A 21,769-nucleotide genomic window follows, 5' to 3' on the forward strand; every position below is an offset into this window, starting at 1 on the left:
AATTTGGCAGAGAAAAATCTGCGACACCAGCATCTTAACCAGTAGACCAAATGCCCGTCTGTAAAAAGAGTTTTAATGCAGTAAAAATTAAGTACATTTTTCCTTTTCATAATATGCTCTTCTTAGTGCAAAACTAGTGGTGTATAAACTTGGCAGCTCCTTAGCAAAATTCAAATCATTGCTACCCATGATTACTAGTAGTAATTGTGGTTCAAAACATCACCCACTCGACAGGATGCAAAAAATTTCTTAAAGAATGAGATGAGAGAGTTAAATAATTAATTTTTGACACCATGAAACTTAAGTTAACCTATTTTATTATTCTCTGTAAAATTTTGGGAAATATAGAAAATCTCTTGCATCATGGAATGCCATTTTAACTTAACAGAACAAGTGATAGACTATTGTATTAAAAATTGGGCATTTGGGAAACACATTCTCAAAAATGTTTGAAGTGAGCCTGTTACTTCAATGAAATAAAAATCTGAGTGTTTGGTGTCAATATAAAATTTGTACTTTCACAAAAAGAGAACTTTGAAAAGCATATTGAGCACTGAATGCTAAGCATCTTTTCAGTAAAAATAAATACCTTTTTCTTATATAAATGATGATGTTAACAAATGTGACTGTTATATTGTATGACAAAAAGATTCTGGAAGAATGAAATAAAAATATAAATTTACTTTAGCCCCACATTTTTGAAACCCATGCATAGTGGTTTTATCATATGAAATTTCTAAAATATCCTTTAAAGACCCCTCTTATGTAAAAGAGAACTTTTACCAAAAAAATACATATTTAATTCAATTTTCATGAACTTTTAGAAGGCATCACTTGGAAGATTTGAAATATCATTAATGCAATATATTTCCAAACTGCTGATTCATTTCATCATGAAATCTTTCATATGTAAGATATTGATTCAGAATTCAAAATGGATTAATGGATTTTGATATGACTGAGTATGAATATTTATAAATATGATTTTGGATTTCAAATGGAAACCATCCTTGACAAAACTAAAATATATTGAGTTTTGATGTGGTTTTAAACTAGAATAATTACAATAACATTAAATGCAGATAAAAGTATTACTGTTTTCAATCTATACATCTGTGTGAAGCTGAATTTTTTTCATCTACTTCAATCAAAACAACATATAACATAATATTCAGTGCAGAAGCTGCTGTTAAAATCCATCTACAGTGTATTAAGCCATACATTAATGGAATTTTCCTGGTGAGGATGTGAAGAGAAGGTAACACTTGTACACTGTTGATAGAAATGTAATTTGGTGCAACCATTATATTCAACCAAAGTGATATGTCTCAGAACTTTAAAAATAGAACTACCACATGATCCAGAAATCCCTTTCTTGCATGTAGACCTATGGACATAAAATCAGTCCTTCACAGATGCATCTGTACTCTCATGTCCATTGAAGAATTATTTGTTATAGTTAGTATATTGAAGCATTCTAAGTATATGCCTACAGAAGAATAGGTAAGAAATAACATGGAATAGTATTCCACCTTAAGAAAAGAGGATCCTGCCATTTGTGATAGCATGGATGGAACTGGAGGATAGTATGCTTAGTGAAATAAGACAGACACAGAAAGAAAAAGTGCTGCATGATACATACATAGAAAGAGAGAGTAAAATAGTGGTTACCAAGTAAGGAGAGAAAGGGAAATTGGGAGATATGGGTTAGAGGGTACACTGTTGCATTATGCAGAATGAATAAGTCTTGAGGTCTATTGTACAATATGAGGACTACAGCTAACAGTACTGCATGATGGAAAGATGCTAAAAGAAAGGTTTAAGGGCTTTTTCACAAAAGGAATTGTGATATGATGTGATGGATATGTCAATTTACTTGGCTGCAGTAACCATTTCATGTATATGTATATCAAAACACAACATTGTGCATCTTGAATTATAAAAGACGAAGCAAAATGGTTTTATAAAGTGTAGATGAATACTATTCTTATAATTAACATATCATTTTAGAGAATACACTTTCATACAAATGTTATGTTGATACTTAACAGATTTATTTTGTTTAAATTAGTGCACATTTTAAATTTTGTCAGTTTAAATTTTTATTTTTCAAAGATCAATAGATATAATACATATAAAGTTATATGAAGATAGATATTTGGCACAGCACCAAAGTTCCTGCTTGCAATGCTTGTATATTGTATCAGAGTGCTTACATATGGGTACCAGCTCTGACTTCAGTTCTAGTTTCCTGCTGATGCATAGCTTGAGAGACAGCAATAATGATTCAGGTAACTTGGTTCCTGCCGCCCACATGAAAGACCTGGAGTGATTTAGGTTCCGGGTATTGGCCTAGCCCAGTCCTTGCTATTGTGACACATTGGAAAGTGAACCTGCAGATGGAAGATTTTCTCTCTCTCTCTCTCTCTCTCTCTCCTTCTTCCCCCCTCTCCTTTTCAAATAAAAATGAAAATAAATAACAATTCAAAAAAAATTGGGTTCCCTTCAATTTTAAGATGGTATATAAGTTCCAAATTTGAGATGGCATATAAGTTTCACAACTATGCAAAGCACTGATGAAGAAAGGTTTTTCTAAGCCTTTGAATGAGGACACATTCTCCAGGATTCACACATCTGCAGAATAAAATGAAAGACTACTCATTTCTATTGTAGGCTTTGCTCTTGTACCAACAGTACAATTGGTTCTCAAACGTTTTATGTACTTAGAAGAGTTTACCACTATAAACATGAGTGACTTGGTGTTTAAGCCACCTATAATATTAAAATAACTGTCTTTTTTTAAAAAAGATATCACTCTAGTAAGGTGTTTGACATCATAAAAACTATTCAGACTGGGGAGACACTCTGCTCCAAAGGCTAGACAAATCTTAGTGATATCAAGAACTCTAAGAGCATACGTCTTATCTGAAAATTAACAAATTCAGAGCTGTACCTCCTCTGTGTTCTATACAAAACCCAGGAAAATGTATCCTTTTGTGTTAATCCAAGATACAGGCTCCAGGAAACTAAAGACTAACCTTTTAATGTAGAGCTCAGTGTAATAACTTACACTAGCCAATATTTAAACTCTTCACCTTGTCCTACCTTGTTTTTCCTGTGGAAATTCCAATAAAGGATGTGACATGGGCTTTCCACTCACTTCTACCCCTTCTGCCTCCTAACTAGTGCCAGTGCCTTATCATGTGGCCCTGCCCTGCCCTTTCTTCTCTTTTTAACAAAATATGTTTTCTTGTGTCCCTTTTTCACTTCTCATGGCCACATGTGACTTATTATCAACTTAAAAGTATAAATATATACCAATTGCTTCAAAAACTGAACCACTACTTCTGGGAAAGAGGAAGAGACACACTTTTCCATATTTCTCCCAATAAGTAAAAATGAAATTTTTGGACATCAGATACAGACAATTCACAGGAAGACTCTGAATGCTGGAAAAAAGAAAACTCATCTGGAATATTAATATACAAGAACTCACACAGTTCCTTTTTCTCTCTCATATATCCCTTTAATATGAAGACCCTTATTAATACGGAATAGGATTTCAGTGAAAAGGAAACAACACAATTTTTTTCCTCACATGTGTAGGTCAGAAGCGTGCGACAGGGAAACAGTAACAAGTACATACTAAAAAAGTTTTAGTATAGAAAAAGTCTATTTTTCTAAGTCAAATCACCAGAAAGGAATAGCTATGAAAGTCAATGGCCATTCTAGGTTTATCATGGACTCCAGAGAATACTGTTATTGCCTTCCTACCAGTTCATGCTGTGTTCTGAACCTGGATTTTCACCCTCAAGAGCAATGATGCGGCATGCCACACTGAAATAGGCTCACTTCAGTGAGAGTTGACAAGGGGGCCAGGTTTGTCATTCCTTCATGATGGTAAGGAAACTCAGCAATTTTTCAAAAGAGAATTAGGGGCCGGCGCCGTGGCTCAATAGGCTAATCCTCCACCTTGCAGCGCCGGCACACCGGGTTCTAGTCCCGGTCGGGGCGCCGGATTCTGTCCCGGTTGCCCCTCTTCCAGGCCAGCTCTCTGCTATGGCCAGGGAGTGCAGTGGAGGATGGCCCAGGTGCTTGGGCCCTGCACCCCATGGGAGACCAGGAAAAGCACCTGGATCCTGGCTCCTGCCATCGGATCAGCGCGGTGCGCCGGCTGCAGCGGCGGCCATTGGAGGGTGAACCAACGGCAAAAGGAAGACCTTTCTCTCTGTCTCTCTCTCTCACTGTCCACTCTGCCTGTCAAAAAAAAAAAAAAAAAAAAAAAAAAAAAAGAATTAGGGTTTGGTAGACTTCCACCTCACTTGGCAATGAGACCAGGTTCCAGGAATTTCACCATTTGCCCACATAGGTAATGATCCATAGGTAATGAGGCAATTCTTCCATATCACATCAATGGACTCCACATGGTGTGAGAGATAGACACTCCCGCATTTTTAGACTGAAAAATATCAATGTAAACCTCTTGGGGAGAGGAATCTGCTACCACTACCTAGCACTCTTGAAAAAATGCTCCCTCGGAACCAAGGCTGTGAAATAGTGAGTTAAGCCTCCTTCTGCAGTGCTGGCATCTCATATGGGTGCTGGTTTGAGTCCTGGCTTCTTCATCTCTGCTCCAACTAACTGCCATTGGCCTAGGCAGGCAATGGAAGATGGCCCAAGTGCTTGGGCCTCTGCAGCCACATGGGAGACCCTGAAGATTCTCCTGGCTCCTGATTTTGGATCTGCCCAGCTATAGCCATTGCAGCCATCTGGGGAGTGAACCAGTGGATGGAAGACCTCTCTCTCTTTATCTCTCCCTCTCTCTGTCTGTAACTCTGCCTCTCAAATAAAAAAGTAAATAAATCTTTTTAAAAAGGAAAAGAAAAAATAAAAATGCTTCTGCTAGGTGTCAAACATGATTGAGGTGCAACCCAGAATTCTCCTCCAACTTGGCAATAAAGAAGTAATATCTACCCAGATATGTGTCAAAGGAGGCTAATAAAACAGAATTTATATTTTTGAAGCTTTGTTTATTTATTTGAAAGGCAGAGAAAGATACAGAGAGAAAATGAGAGAGACAGAGAGAGAGAGAGAGAGAGAGAGAATATCTCTCATCCACTCATTCATTCTCCAATTGGCTACAATGGCCAGAGCTGTGCCAGCCGGAAGCCAGGAGCTTCTTCTGGGGTCTCCCATGTGAATACAGGGGCCTAAGTACTTGGGCCATCTTCCACTGCTTTCTCAGGTGCATTAACAGGGGACTGGATCAGAAGTGGTGCCAGTGGGACTTGAACCACCTGTAGGAGGAGGGTTAACCTTCTATGCCACAGTGCTGGCCCCATATGATGCAATTTAAATGAGATTCAGTATCCATAAGTTACTACTCAAATAGTCAAGCTTCAACTAAAAAAGAAGATACTGATTATACCAAGATCCAGGAAGATCTTGAATGGAGAGAAGAAGGATTATAGACAGATATCAACCTCAAATTATCTAGTCAGTATTTTAAAGTAGCTATCATAAAAAAGGCTTAAATAAACACCTGTAGATATGCTTATAAGAGAGGAAAAAATAGAAATTGTCAATAAGTTATAATTATCCACAAAAATATAAACAAAGAATGGAAACATAAAAGATAAAAAATTTAAAAAAATTAAAAAGTTCAGTGGATTGACTAGGCAATAAAACAGAGTAGACAGGAAAAATCAATAACCTTGAAAACCGAAGGATAGAAACTACCCAATATGAACGACATGGAGAAAATAGATATAAAAAATAAACAGGTGTCAAGTACCGAGGGGATTATAAGAAAAGATCTTATATTTATGCCATCAGATTCCTAGAAAACTAGGAGAAAAATGAAGAGACTGAAAAAAGTATCCAAAAAATAATAGCTGAAAAGTTATCGAATTTTGCAGATAACATATCCTTCAGGAAGCTGTGTAAACTTTAAACATTGTAAATGAATGAACTCCAGGCCAAAGCACAGCAAGAAATAGCACTATCTACCTGGAGAAATAAATCAGTAAGCTAAAAGACAGCTACAGTAAGTTATATAAAAAAGTAAAGTACAAAAAGAGAGAACTTAGAACAACAGAAATAAAGAATATGGTAAACAATTATGAGCAAAAATACTTCTGAAATATTTTAAAATATGTTTAAGAATTGAGGCTAAATTATGATACTGATAAAATTCTAAATATATACAGGTGGTATTAAGAATTTATAATTATAGCTTAAATGAGGGAATGTAAAGAAAAGTAGAGGGAATTAAGATTTCTACATTTCTACTCTAACCAGGAAAATGCTGACACACAAGACTGATTCCTTAGCTATGCATCAAGCATAATACCTAGAACAGCTACCAATAATGTAACAAAAGATACAGGGGCAGATGATTGCCATAGCATTTAAGGTGACATTTGTCTTGAAATCTCATGTTAATTTTTTTCACAACAACAAAATAAAATGAAATAAAACTAAGTCAAATTAAACTAAAATAAATTGTACTTTAAAAACTCTTCCTCAAAATGTGTTAATATGTTTAACCACAGGTGGTTGAACAGCTAATATAATTATATTATGAGTCAATGTAGAAGACAGACTTGGCAAAGTTCCATATTCATTTTTATAACAACTATCAAAATATTATGAATGCAAAGAAACTCGTCAACATGGTAGAAAAGCAAGCAAAATTATAGCTAGCATTTTTACATAAATTGAAAGACAATAATTTCTCTTTAACGTTGGGAATAAATGTACATTTTCTTTATTCGTTCACCTGATGATAGGCAGCTTGCAGCTACAAAAATGAAATTCTATCATTTACATGAAAATGATTGCAACTGAAGTACATCATGTTGACTGAAGTAATCTAGACACAGAAGGACAAATATAGCAAGTTCTGCCTTAAATGTGAAAGATAAAATCTTTTTAAAAAGAAAGAAAACACCCCCAACAACTAAGAAATGCCTGTGTTATATCAGTTTTTCTGCAAATACAGTGTCTTATCAAACTTTTAAAAATGTTTGTCAAGCAAATTTTTAAGAATTTTTTACTACTGTATTTTTTGAAAATTGGGAATAAAGTAAGAATGTTCACTTCCGATTCACATGATAGAGAATATGCACATCTTGCAGAATGTAGAGGATCTGCATAAGTGTTCTCGGAGGGGCCACAGCTCCCTGGAATAGGGCATGGTGGCAGTCCTCTCCCTGCCTATGCAGGCTGGGTGATGACACACCCTCCCCAGGGCATGTGGAAGCAGAAGGCAGCAAGGTGGGTAATCTGTCACTCATGATGAATATGGTTTTGGGACCTGAAGATTGTAACTAGCTTTCCAGATCCTTGTGACATAGGTCAAGACATACTGCATAATAGGGATCAGCTTTACTCTCCCTCGTCACAGAATGTAGGGTTTGGTTTTTCCTGTTCCTAGGGTAAGCATCGGTGAATGTAACCGTTCCTACATGCTTGCTATTTGTAGAACTGTCCATACCCTCAATGAAAAGTGCTGACCTAGAGCTCTCTGGTGGCTTTTCTGATGAAAGCTCTTGTGTTTCATCTCTTCATTTGAAAAACCCAACAGCACAACACAATGAAGTTGTAACCAGCACAAAAAGACCAAAAAGAAATATAAGACATACAAATCAGAATGATGAAATCTATTTCTATTTTCAGATAACATATGTTTCACATAGAAAATACCCAGGAACCTGCAAAGAAAACAGAAAGTCCTGGCTTCGGTAAGTGATTTCAGTGAGGTCACAGGACACAAGAAAACATACAGAAATAAATTATATTTCTAAATATTAGCAATGAATTTCTGATCACCAAAATGCAAAGTGGCATATCTATCAAGTAGAATATTATTCAACTGTCAAAAATAATACAGTGATGATGCATGCTGGAATGTGGATGAACCTTGACAGCATTATTCAAGGGAAAGAAGTCAGGCACAAAAGGTCACCTATTCTACATTCCTTTTATATAAAATATCCAGAACAAGCAAATCCATAGAGACAGAAAGCAGATTAGTAATGGCCAGGAGCTGGGAAGAGAGGAAGGAGTGAGCAGTAGCTACTTAATATGCATATGCTTTATTTTGGTGAGGTGACAATTTTTTGAATGAAATAGTGAAAATTACACAACATTGTGAGTGCTTTAAATGGTATTAGTGATACATTTTAGGTTAAGTGCATTTTCTATAGGTGCTCTTTAAAATGTCTTGAACAGTATAAAGGATTAATCTGTTTAGAAAATGGTGAAAATATAGGAAGATACATTTCACTGATTTGGATATGCAGATGGAAAATAGAGTTATGGAAAAAATGCTATCAATAGCCATTAGGGAAATGAAGATTAAAACCACAATGTGAGGGAGAAGTTGTTCAGCCCAGCAGCTAAGATGTCAGTTAAGATGCTTCTGTCTATACATTGGAAAGCTGCTTTTTTTTTTCAACTTTTATTTAATGAATATAAATTTCCAAAGTACGACATATGGATTACAATTGCTTCCCCCCATAACGTCCCTCCCACCCACAACCCTCCCCTTTCCCATTCCCTCTCCCCTTCCATTCACATCAAGATTCATTTTCGATTATCTTAATATACAGAAGATCAGCTTAGTATACATTAAGTAAGGATTTCAACAGTTTGCTCCCACACAGAAACATAAAGTGAAAAATAATAGATGATTTTTTAAATGATGATGAAATCAGATCAGACCTATTGTCATGTTTAATCCCAGTGAGAGTCAAGTTGGGAATTGATAATTTCTTTTTTATTTTTTTTTACAGAAGATCAGTTTAGTATGCATTAAGTAAAGATTTCAACAGTTTGCACCCCCATAGAAATACAAAGTGAAATATATTGTTTGAGTACTCGTTATAGCATTAAATCTCAATGCACAGCACATTAAGGACAGAGATCCTACATGAGGAGTAAGTGCACAGTGACTCCTGTTGTTGACTTTACCAATTGACACTCCTGTCTATGGCATCAGTAATCTCCCTATGCACCAGTCATGAGTTTCCAAGGCTATGGAAGCCCTCTGAGTTCTCCGACTCTTATCTTGTTTAGACAAGGTCATAGTCAAAGTGGAGGTTCTCTCCTCCCTTCAGAGAAAGGTACCTCCTTCTTTGATGACCTGTTCTTTCCACTGGGATCTCACTCACAGAGATCTTTTGCCAGAGTGTCTTGGCTTTCCATGCCTGAAATACTCTCATGGGCTTTTCAGCCAGATCCAAATGCCTTTAGGGCTGATTCTGAGGCCAGAGTGCTATTTAGGACATCTGCCATTCTATGAGTCTGCTGAGTATCTCACTTCCCATGTTGGATCACTCTCCCCTTTATTTATTCTATCGGTTAGTGTTAGCAGGTACTAGACTTGTTTATGTGCTCCCTTTGACTCTTAGTCCTTTCATTATCATCAGTTGTGAACTGAAATTGATCACTTGGAATAGTGAGATGGCATTGGTACATGCCACCTTGATGGGATTGAATTGGAATCCCCTGGTATGTTTCTAACTCTACCATTTGGAGCAAGTCAGCTTGAGCATGTCCCAAATTATACATCTCTTCCCTCTCTTATTCCCACTCTTATGTTTAACAGGGATCACATTTCAGTTAATTTTCAACACTTAAGAATAACTGTGTGATAATTACAGAATTAAACCAGTCATATTAAGTAGAACAGACAAAAAAACTACTAAGAGGGATAATGTATTAAGTTGTTCATTAACAGTCAGGGTTATGCTGATCAAGTCACCGTTTCCCATAGTGTCCATTTCACTTCAACAGGTGTCCTTTTTGGTGTTCAGTGAGTTGTCACCAATCAGGTAGAACATATGGTATTTGTCCCTTTGGGACTGGCTTATTTCACTCACCATGATGTGTACCGAAGACCTTCTTCTCAGATCTGGAAAAAATGGTGCTGAAATTCATATGGAGGCACAAGAGACCTCGAATAGCTAAAGCAATCTTGTACAACAAAAACAAAGCCGGAGGCATCACAATACCAGATTTCAGGACATACTACAGGGCAGTTGTAATCAAAACAGCATGGTACTGGTACAGAAACAGATGGATAGACCAATGGAACAGAATAGAAACACCAGGAATCAATTCAAACATCTACAGCCAACTTATATTTGGTCAAGGATCTAAAACTAATTCCTGGAGCAAGGACAGTCTATTCAATAAATGGTGCTGGGAAAATTGGATTTCCACGTGCAGAATCATGAAGCAAGACCCCTACCTTACACCTTACACAAAAATCCACTCAACATGGATTAAAGACCTAAATCTACGACCTGACACCATCAAGTTACTAGAGAACATTGGAGAAACCCTTCAAGATATTGGCACCGGCAAAGAATTTCTGGAAAAGACCCGGGAGGCACAGGCAGTCAAAGCCAAAATCAACTATTGGGATTGCATCAAATTGAGAAGTTTCTGTACTGCAAAAGAAACAGTCAGGAGAGTGAAGAGACAACCGACAGAATGGGAAAAATATTTGCAAACTATGCAACAGATAAAGGGTTAATAACCAGAATCTACAAAGAGATCAAGAAACTCCACAAAAACAAAACCAACAACCCACTTAAGAGATGGGCCAAGGACCTCAGTAGACATTTTTCAAAAGAGGAAATGCAAATGGCCAACAGGCACATGAAAAAATGTTCAAGGTCATTAGCAATCAGGGAAATGCAAATCAAAACCACAATGAGGTTCCACCTCACCCCAGTTAGAATGGCTCACATACAGAAATCTACCAACAACAGATGCTGGCGAGGATGTGGGGAAAAAGGGACACTAACCCACTGTTGGTGGGAATGCAAACTGGTCAAGCCACTATGGAAGTCAGTCTGGAGATTCCTCAGAAACCTGAATATAACCCTACCATTCGACCCAGCCATCCCACTCCTTGGGATTTACCCAAAGGAATTTAAATTGGCAAACAAAAAAGCGGTCTGCACCCTAATGTTTATTGCAGCACAAATCACAATAGCTAAGACCTGGAACCAACCTAAATGCCCATCAACGGTAGACTGGATAAAGAAATTATGGGATATGTACTCTTTAGAATACTGTACCGCAGTAAGAAACAACGAAAGCTGCTTTTGATACTGGGTAGCACAGTGATGGTTCAAGTGATTGGTTCCTGCAATCCCATTTCCAGCCCCAGCCAGGGGCTGTTGTGAGCACCTGGAAAGTGAACCAGTAGATAGGATTATTCTCTCTTCCTGTCTTTTTCTGTTTCTCTCTTCCATTCAAATAACTAAATATATAATTTAAACAAATACGATAAGACTACACACCTACCAGAATAGAAGAAATATGATACAAATATTAACAAAACTGGGCCTGCCTTGTGGTATAGCACATAAAGCTGCTGCCTGTATTGCCAGCATCCATATGGGTGCCAGTTCAAGTCCCAGCTGCTCCGATTCTGATCTAGCTCTCTGTTATGGCCTGGGAAGGCAGTAGAAGATGACTCAAGTGCTTAGGCCCCCGCACCCGCATGGGAGACCCGGAAGAAGCTCCTGGCTCCTGGCTTCAGATTGGTCCAGCTCCAGCCATTGTGGACATATGGAGAACCAGTGGATGAGGACATCTCTCCCTCTCTCTCTCTGTCTCTGTCTGTCTGTCTCTCTCTCTCTCTCTCTCTCTGCTTCTCTCTAACTCTTTCAAATAAGTAAATAAATCTTTAGTAGTGACAAAGCCAAACACTGATGAAAATCTAGACAATTAATGACACAGACATTGCAGGCAGGAAGACAGTGTGACAGATTGACTCTGGAAAATACTTTGGCTCTTAAAAAAAACTAAACATGCAGTTTTCCGTCAAGATAACAATTTTCATTTATGGATTCTTATTCCATAAAATGATTTTTGTTAAAACAAAGAAACTAATGTTTATAGCAACCTTGTTTGTAGCATTCCAAATCTATAATTATTTTAGATGATTTTAAAGAGTTTAGTAACAAAAAAGAGTTTAATCACTAAATTAATGGGCATTCATTCATACCATAATATGCTAGTCAATACACGCAACCATGATAACTAGATGCATTTGTAAGTTATTAGGGGAAATCAATATCTAAGTCAAATTAAAGCAACAATGACAAATTGACAACAATGACAAATAGCATTATTATGAATATTTAATCAAGACAATTGAAAACAGCACAATTATAGGTAGTAATACATATAAAGGAGAAATTGTCATATTTTGAATATGTAATACTTTTGTTTACATTGCCTTGATTTATCTATCATATCTTGTGTTATGAGGACCTTTGTTTTTTTCTGTTTAGCTGGAACTAACTCAAACATGCTGTGTTTCAGTATCCATTGATTCTTACTCTCTCACCACAGACCACAGAGTTAGGGACATAAACAAGGCCCATCTCTTTACAGTGTTCATCCCTTGTTAAATATGATTATTTCAGGGATGGAAATTTTCAAAGATGGATATCAGGGATTATCACACACAATAATGAGAAAGTGTGAGAGAGAGAGGTGAGAGGGGAGAGAGAGAGTAAGAGAGAAAGAGATTGCTGGTTCAACTACTAGAAACCAGTGGGCAGAGCACTTAGAGCTCTGATAGCAGGAGCAAGAGAAGAAAGGTGTCCTAAGCTAAGGAGAGAAAAGAGAAAGAATTTGCTCGCTTTTCCTCTGCCTATTTGTCCTGCTGCAGGCAAATCTGCCCTCACTCAGTCCTCTGACTCACATGCCCTTCTCCAGAAATACCTCAGAGACCCACTTAGAAATAATTCTTTAAGCGTCTTTTAATCCAACCAAGTTTACATATAAAATTCACTACCACAGTTGAAGTCATTGTGGCAGTTGAAATCATTGCTGCTATACGGAGACAGCCTTACTGAACATGGAGCACAATGAAAATAGCAACAATGAAAACAAAAACAGACAAGCTAGTGAGCACATAACCGAACTACTTGACTCCTTAAATATTCAGATAGCTATGCCTTACTCCAGTACAATTTCTCCAAGTGGTAGTTATCTAAGACAATAAAATCCCTTTGGATTTTAATTTACGTTGAGTGTTTTTTTGTCATTTGCAAAAGAAAGACACTGACAGAGCTGATGTGATGATAACAAAGAAATGAATATGAATTAGAAACCATATTTTAATAATGAGATTAACTTTGTCACATTTTCCAAACATACTTAAGCACTGGATGTTGTAAAGTTTTAATAATGTCCTGTAGAACATAGAGTTAACATCTTCAAATTTATGACTCCAAAATATCATATAACCATGCATGTATAAAACAATCTCAGCAAGAAAATAATCAAAACTGAAATAAAGAACGAACTGTAAGCTGTTGAGCACTGTGATGACTGTTTCAATAAATGGGAGAATGAATCATGTGTTAGAATGAAATGGAATTGTATTTAACAAGATTTCAAAATTATAAATAATATAAATTTTAATAACTCTCTGGAAAGATAACATGGAGGCCAATATTTCTTATAAATACATAACATATGTTTTGAAAATACTGGATGGTCAAAAATGTGGTTTTAGTTCTAGAATTTATAGCTCAATGAATAGAATAAATTAACCATGTAGTAAATGCTGCATACTTAATAATTACATAAATATCAAGAGTTAATGCATATATAACATTTAGCATACTCCAGGCAATGGCTAAAGCACTAGTGCAGTGTTATGAGTATTATCTGTGCACAAAAAGCCTGTAGGGCAAGTAACATATGTTTCACTGAGGAGCATGTGGCACACAAAGAAGAGAAGCAGCTTCCCTGTGGTTATAGAATTTATAAATGCTCTGTCCAAACTGATCCAAAAAGAAAAAGGAAGAGTCAGTATTGTGGTATGGTGGCTTAAGACGAGCTTGTGATGCCTGCATTCCATATCCGAGTGCTGATTCGGAGCCTCTGCTCCTCTGCAGTGGAAGATGGTGCAGGCTGTGCCCTGCCAGTCCTAGAAATTCCCTACACCCAGCTTCAGCCTGGCCCAGCTTAGCTTCTGTGGATATTTGGATCCTGAACAAGCAAATGGAAGATCTCTCTGTCCCTGTGTCTATTTCTATCTGCTACTCATCCTTTCAGACAAATAAATCAATAATATTAAAAAGAAAAAAGAAAATGAATATGGTCATAGAAAACAAAAATAAAATAAAAATACACAAAAATTGCATGAAAACATTGACAATGCATGATAATATAATAACTCTCAATCCACTAAGTAATTCAATTTAAGTCAATATTAAGGACAGATAGCTAAAAAAAATTGAAAATTTAATACAAGTGTGGTAGTGCTTATATGAATCTATATGTGTAGTAACATGTAACAGACATAAATGAGATATTGCAAAGACTGCCATAACCCAAGTAAGATATGTGAGAAATTGCACTGGCTCATTCCAATGTCTCTACTCTTGATAGTGTACCATTGTTAAACCAAATACTATCACTAGAGAAAGTTACTTAATGTTACTATTGGAGTGATGAATACTTAGGACTTTTCTTACAGCATCTTATGAATCTACGGTTGTGATAAAGAAAAAATCTGAAAAAAATGAAAATGCTCAAATACATCTAGCAATTTTAGCACAACATAAATATATATATTGTCAAATTACTCTATATTATTTTCTTTTTTTATTTGACAGGTAGAGTTATAGACAGTGAGAGAGAGAGAGAGAAAGGTCTTCCTTCCGTTAGTTCACTCCCCCAATGGCCGCAATGGCGGGAGCTATGCCAATTCGAAGCCTGGAGCCAGGTGCCTCCTCCTGTTCTCCCATGTGGGTGAAGGGCCCAAGCACTTGGGTCATTCTCCACTGCCTTTCCGGGCCACAGCAGAGAGCTGGACTGGAAGAGGAGCAACCGGGACTAGAACCCGGCACCCGTATGGGATGCCGGCACCACAGGCAGAGGATTAACCTAATGTGCCACAGCGCCGGCCCCTTTTTGTGCAATTATAAAATCCATAGAATAAAAATGCATGTGCTTACTATTTGAAAAAATCTACTTATAAAGCTTTATGATATTAAAATAAAAATTATGTAAAACAAGAAGGAAAGGATCCTAATTGGAAAAATTGTTGATAATAGCAAAAGCTAGAACACTCATTCAACTTCTGAGATTAGGATATCACTTAAAATATTTATGAAAGTGTAATGAAATGAAAAATTATGCAACATTAAGTGGTGATGCTAATGTTCATTCATTGACATAAAGATTACTCTCAAAACTTAACCAGAAAATTTTTGCAACAAAATTGCAGATAGTATGACTCAATGTAACTATGTGTATACTAGTTGGAAAGATATTCAAATATAGGAATGTCATCAAAAGGAAAATTTGATTTTTCTCCTCAGTGGCATAAAAGATATCCTTCTTCAACTGTATTTTTTATTTATTTCCTGAACTCTTTACAGTGATAATATTCTTTTTTTTAAAAGTAGAGTATAAAATAGAGTAAAAAGTGCCATATTAGCAAGTCAAATAAAAGAGTAAGCAAAAAAAATCCACCTGTATTTTAAATTATATGAAGGTAAAAGATAAAATGTCCAAAATAATAAGGGAAATTATTCTGTGAAATCTCAATTTAACCAATAAGAGGAAAGAAAACAAGGGAGGGATGCAGGTAAAGGTAGCAAAGGAAGAAAGGAAAGAGAAAAATAGGGTTTAAAATATGTTTACCATAACATAGCAAAGCACAATTCTTTTTATTTGAGACTTGGAGTCACAGACAGAGAGAGGGGGGAGGCAGAGAAAGGTCTTTCATCTGCTGCTTCATTCCCCAAATGATCGCAATGGCAGGAGCTGGGCAGATCTGAAGCCGAAAGCCAGGAATTTCTTCCAGGTTTCCCATGTTGCTGCAGGGACCCAAGCACACGTTCCATCCTCTACTGCCTTCCCAGGCTATAGCAGAGAGCCTTATCTGCATAGGAACAACCAGGACATGAACCAGCACCCATATGGGATGTCAGCTCCAAAGGTGGAGGCTTAGCCTACTATGCCACAGCGCCAGCCCAAAGCACAATTCAGTTGAACAGTATTTTGTTGATAAGATTTAGTGTTCTCTCTATAGAAGTATAATATCAGCTTTAGGATTGCCAAAGCACAATGAGACTCAAGATACATAGAGTTTAACTTCAATTGTGTCTTTGTATGAGGATGATCTTTGTTGAACATTCTTTGATAGGAGCATAGTTGTATCATGTAGCATTAATTAAAATTCATATTGGAATTTTAGCAAGTTTATTTTTGAGGACTTAAATATTATTTCATTCAATATTTGGTAAACAGTTTATGGAAAGAAGAAGTATATTCATTTAGGAAAATATATAAATATTAAATATGTATTTTTGTTGAACATTTTAGAAATATTTTTCAATGCGGCGTATCTTTAATTAAATTCTGCAGGCTATAAAATTAAATCTCTATAATTGCAAATGTAGCACAATATGGATGAAATGACTTAGACCAAGTCTTCTGCATTTGCACTTCCAAAGGCTGCATAGCATTTGTATTTGGCTTTTATGTCAATCTGCTCAGTGTCAAGCTGTCACTATCACAGCTGCATATGTATTTTAGGGGAACTGGCAGAAAGCAGCATGCAAAATGCAGTATAAATTTAAAGGACAGGAATACTACAGCTAAATGCTGAATTATGTTTAAGCCATTTCCTAAATGACAGCTCTGTAGCACTTTCCTCATTCCAAAGCACTTTATGATTATTCCTAATATTCCTTTTCTTTAAGGCCTACAGCTTGAATATGTTTGCCTCAAACTAATCTTTAGGAAACTGAGGTACAGAGTAGATAAAAAGGATGGGTAAGTTCATCTCATGAGTGAACTCAGAGGTATGTTTAACAAGATTAAAGGAAAATATATTGCCAGAAAAATGAAAAGAGCCTTGATTTTGATAGTCTAACTGGATTGTCATAAATGGGGGATATAACACCTTTGATTACTTAAGGGGATCTTTTAGTTACAGGTAGGTAAATTTATTGTTTTATCCTTGTGACTAACTATGTATGAAGGCCTACTTAAGAAATGCCTATATTGAAAAACAGACGCATTCCATTGAGGAATTCCAATGAGAAATTTGGAAAAGCCTCATTTGAGTTGACTTAAAGTCCTTGGAAACTGGTAATTTTAAACTGCATCACTTTCCCCTGCATGGAATATAACTGCTGTGTCTTTACTGTATAAGCCCCTCTCTGTATTCTAGGAATGCCTTGTAAATCCAATTCCTTTTAGTAACAAACCATGACATATCTCGATCATTTTAATGAATATAAGGAGTGCTATCTCTTTCATAACTCTATAAAGTGCTATCGTTTCAAATAGATACAACTGTAATTTTGCAAAGTATTCAGACCTGAATTCTTTGTTTTTATCTACAATGCCAAATTAAAAACTGAAAACCTGTGAGTACAAACTGACCATTAACAAAAAGAACTCACCCAGGGGTGAGAATAAAAATCCTACTACTGATTTTTGCCTCCACAGTTCTGACTTCTTCCCAGCCAGCCTTACAGAATCTCCACCTCAGTTGTGTGGAGGACTGGACTGGAGGGTGCACCTTGAACTAGAGACCATTCACACAGGAATGATCGCCAGGCCAACCACCAAAATCGCATCTATACAGTCATCACAATCCCCACAGTCTCAGCTACTAGTTCTACAATGATAAGACACAAGTTACACTATTGTAACACTTTTCATTTTGAAATAAATATAGATTCACATAAAGTAACAACGTTATATGGGAGGAGCCCCCTTCAACTTTCACCAAGATTCTCCCAGCGTTAGCATTTTGCTTAACTTAATCAGAAGCAGTGTTGGTACTGAAACAATCCAAATAACTCACTTACACTTCACCAATTACATGTGCACTCATTTGTGAATTCATGTGTATACCTATGTGCATTTACAGTTTTATGCAATTTTATTTCATGTGCCACTTCTTTTAATCTTCCTGATCATGAAACTTAACTGTCTGATCCCAAATTACTCTATAATGTTTAACTAGCTATATATGCAAAATTCTTTATAAATCATTTTAAGTATATTATTTCATTCACTCAGCCAACCCAGAGGTTCCATTTTTATTGATGGGGGGGCAAGTTTCAAGAGTGTTATTAATGCAAAACCCTGAAACTAGCAATAGAAAGTGAATAAGCGAAGGCCCAACTCAAACTCTTTATTAACCACGAAGCTGCTGTAAGCAATATTATGGAAGTTCCCAGCCAATCAGAAAGTGAAGAATTCCTGGCTAGGTACCCAGGGACCAGGGCTCCTGGTCCCACAGTCTAGAGATGAGTCTCAGAGGACTTGAGAATAGTCAAGCAACTGACTTCTGTGAGGGACTTCTGCAATTGGCAACTTAATTTTCACCCAATTAACCAATCAAAACTGTTACTTATCAGTGTCTCCCCCCAGACTTCTGCCTTTACAGCCTACAAAAGTCCCTAGACAACCAGCTGTCGATTATGCCCTTCTTTTGGGACACTTCCTGGTTGCTGGGAGTTTTCTCTGCTTCTTTCAATAAACTATGTCTGCTTTATACACTCTCCCTTGTCCATGCTCCTAATTCATTGTGGTCATGAGACATAAAACCCAGTCATTTGAATGACGAAAAATCTGAATCATTTCTTGGGGGCTGAAACATTTCTTGGAAGGGTGACTAAAGACAGAGTATCTCTGCTTTTGTTCCGTGTTTCTTGTTCAGCACCATAGTCCACTGTCAATTAAAAACACAGGAATTCTGGCAGCCAGTTAAAAGCATTTGACATGGCTGCTGGTCTTAAAGACTCAGATCAATCCCCCTCCACCATTTGGTCCAAGGAATTGTGGTCTTATTCTACCTTATCATGGAAATTCTTCCAGTGCTTGAGACGGGAGTAAGGTCTCGGAGCAACTGAAAGTTTCTGGCCAGGCTGGCTCCCTGCTGTTGCCTTAAGGCTCCTTGATCATATCCAGACTCTTAACTTACCATAAGCGTATTGGATTAAAACCAGCATCTCTCTCGCTCTCTCTCTTTCTCCTCTCTCTTTCCCTCTCTCCCTCTCTTTGCTTCTCTCCCTCCCCCATTCCTGTTTACTACCCCTCCTCATTCATTTTTAAATGTCATGAAGGGGTGGGGGATGCCTCTGGCTATAGCAGGCTGGACATGTTCCCCACCTAAGCTACTAAAAGAGACCTTAATCCACTAAGTTTACATTTTTTGGTGAATTTTTCCTTTAGCTGTTGACAACAGGATCATCTGATCCTCTACCTCTTTGTTCCGTGACATATTTAACTATCCTAAATAATTGGACCATATGTTGATGTCATGAGCCAGTCTTTTAAATCAAGTTCTTCTAGGCTGTTGTAACTGACCTAGGTAACAAGAATTGTGTGTGTCTAAGAGAAGGGTCATGCATTTCTCTTGTTTTTACTGAGCCTTCACTGCTTGAGAGAATTGGTATTAAGGAGTTAGTATTATTTGCCCTATTTTTCATTATTTTGAAGCATTACTCTAACTCTGATTACATCCTACCCATAGTTTCGGTTCAGCTGCTCAGGTTATATGGATTATAAAATACATTGTAACCTTATAAAATTATGTGAAACATATGTGGTACTTTTATAAATGTCTGATGTTTTACAATCTATTGTCAATGAGACACTGTTCCAGAGTGGACCCATTCCTGCATTCTCCCTACAGAGTCATGGATATCAAAAAATATCTTGTCCATACAGACCCTAGTTTTTAAAAGCCTCCTACAGACTGTGAGGATGGAGGCTATATTCCTGTTACAGGGATACAAGACATGGGAAAGAAAGGTCAAGTATATGAAGTCAGGATGCCAGGAAATGGAAGGCAGGAATGGAGGCACAGGTACGAGCATCTGCTCCTCTTTTCTGTCCTCTCCCTGCTGTGGCTCCACTATGCTTTGTTCACACAGCCCAGGAACTTGAGGGATGCCTTAAGTTGGTAGAGGCAGAAACTTAGGAGTGCGTTTGGGTGGATAAAAAGACACTTGGTTCCTTTGTCCCTTAAACCTTGAAGAAAAATTATCTGGTAATTTTCACACCACGATGTGGGGAGACAGAAGCTGGGGGACAGAGATACTTGGCATCCAGCAGAAAGTATTAACCGGAACACTATCCTCCAATTAGACCTCTTCTGCTGCAGAGCAGGGGAACGGCCTGAGATCCTTTATGTTCCAGCATCTTTTGCCCTCTGAGATAAGCCCGACTTTTGTCAACTCTCTAAGGTAGACAATTACACTCAAAATCCCAGTCGTCCCTCTCTGTCTCTCCACCCACCATGGAGACTGTCACACAGTCTACACCAACCTCACCACCTACTACTTCTGTTTCCTCATCCCCCTCCCAATCTGAAACTACCTGTTAGCAAGTAGGCCACTCGACCACTCACTTCTATTTTACTAATCCAAGAGGTTCCCTCTAGTATTTTGTTGTCCTACTCATGCCCAGGTCTCTTTTTCCCTGCAGGATCCTAAACAGATAAAGAAGAATTTGGGGAAGACTTTCAGAGGATCCCAACAAATTGAGACTTTCCAGAGTCTGTCATAGCGCTATGATCTCACCTGGAAAGAAGTAATGTTGCTCCTAAATCAGACCCTGTTAAGGAGTGAAAAACAAGCTTCTCTCCAAATTACAGCACTTTAGAGGAAGGACGTCACATAGCATTTACATCCTTTTCTGATCTGGGAGGCCAAGAACCATTATATCCCACAGCAAAGAAAGCTGTTCCTCAGGAAGAGCCTTACCCACTGTGGAAACCAGAAGACCCTGTAGATAACTGTAAATGAAAACGTTTCATTTCATGCGTCCTGGAGAGACACCTTCTCAAGCCCCCCCCCCCCCCACTTTATCTAAGAGCCTGCATGGAGCCTCTAGGTGCTGAGTATGTAATATCATCTTCATTGTGCCTGGAGACCCAGTCGTCAGGAATGGTAGAACAGACATGATATCCTCCAGAGACACCTCAAGAAGCTCTCTCAGGATATTCACTTTCTCCGGATCTCCCTCCTGTGCATAGCCTTAGTGAACCATTTTGAAATGTTGCATAGCCATTTTTTCCTTAGCAGTGATCTCCTAATAGGCAGTGGGGCCTCACACATGAACAGATCCAACGCATCACTTTCCAGATTCCAACAGGCCCTGCAAGATGTTCTGAAGACAGAACCCAGGGAATTGGGAAGTCTTAAATAAAACCCAGGAGACACAATGTTCATCAAGGCCCTTCCAACTCAGTCTCTCTCTTTACATGAGGATTTGTAGAGACCCTATACTGTGTTTCTATCTACTCCCACCATGGTAAAATGTACATGGCAGACTCCTGGAACCACCATTTCCAAGGAAAACTCTGGTTTCTGAAACCAACTTCAGATTTTATCCCAGACAATGACTTCGATACCTCCAAGAAAGGTGACTACTCCAGCCAACTCTTTGAGGGACTCAAACGCCTTGTTATTTAAAAAAAAAAAAAAAAAAAAAAAAGTACATTTGTCATGTACATTTCTCTTGCTACCCTTAAGCAACTCTTAATAAATTTTCTGTGTTCTAATCTCTGTCTCACTCTGCATTTCCTGTGAAGCAAACTGAAATCTGTGTCAAAGTATATACTGAACTTCATCCTCTTATTTACATGTATTTCTTTGGTTTACTTTGTATTTCTATGACTTTTGAGTTTGGAATTCAATGTATTCTTTGTATTATTTTATTTAGGTGAAAACCTATGCATGGTCCA

General features: G+C 37.5%; 1 long non-coding RNA gene across 2 annotated transcripts in view; it reads left to right on the forward strand.

Annotated features, from left to right (window-relative positions):
• Positions 1-21,498, forward strand: part of LOC103348115 (uncharacterized) — a 116,411-nt gene extending 94,913 nt beyond the window's left edge. The window contains exons 3-4 of one of the 2 annotated variants that reach the window (XR_011389506.1): positions 7,681-7,745; positions 20,509-21,498. This is a non-coding gene — a long non-coding RNA (uncharacterized lncRNA). Of the gene's footprint in view, positions 1-7,680; positions 7,746-20,490 lie in introns of both variants that reach the window. The other variant, XR_011389507.1, reaches the window with a different exon arrangement.
• Positions 21,499-21,769: the final 271 nt, after the last annotated feature.

The sequence above is a fragment of the Oryctolagus cuniculus genome, chromosome 6, assembly GCF_964237555.1.
Source record: "Oryctolagus cuniculus chromosome 6, mOryCun1.1, whole genome shotgun sequence".
NCBI lineage: Eukaryota > Metazoa > Chordata > Mammalia > Lagomorpha > Leporidae > Oryctolagus > Oryctolagus cuniculus.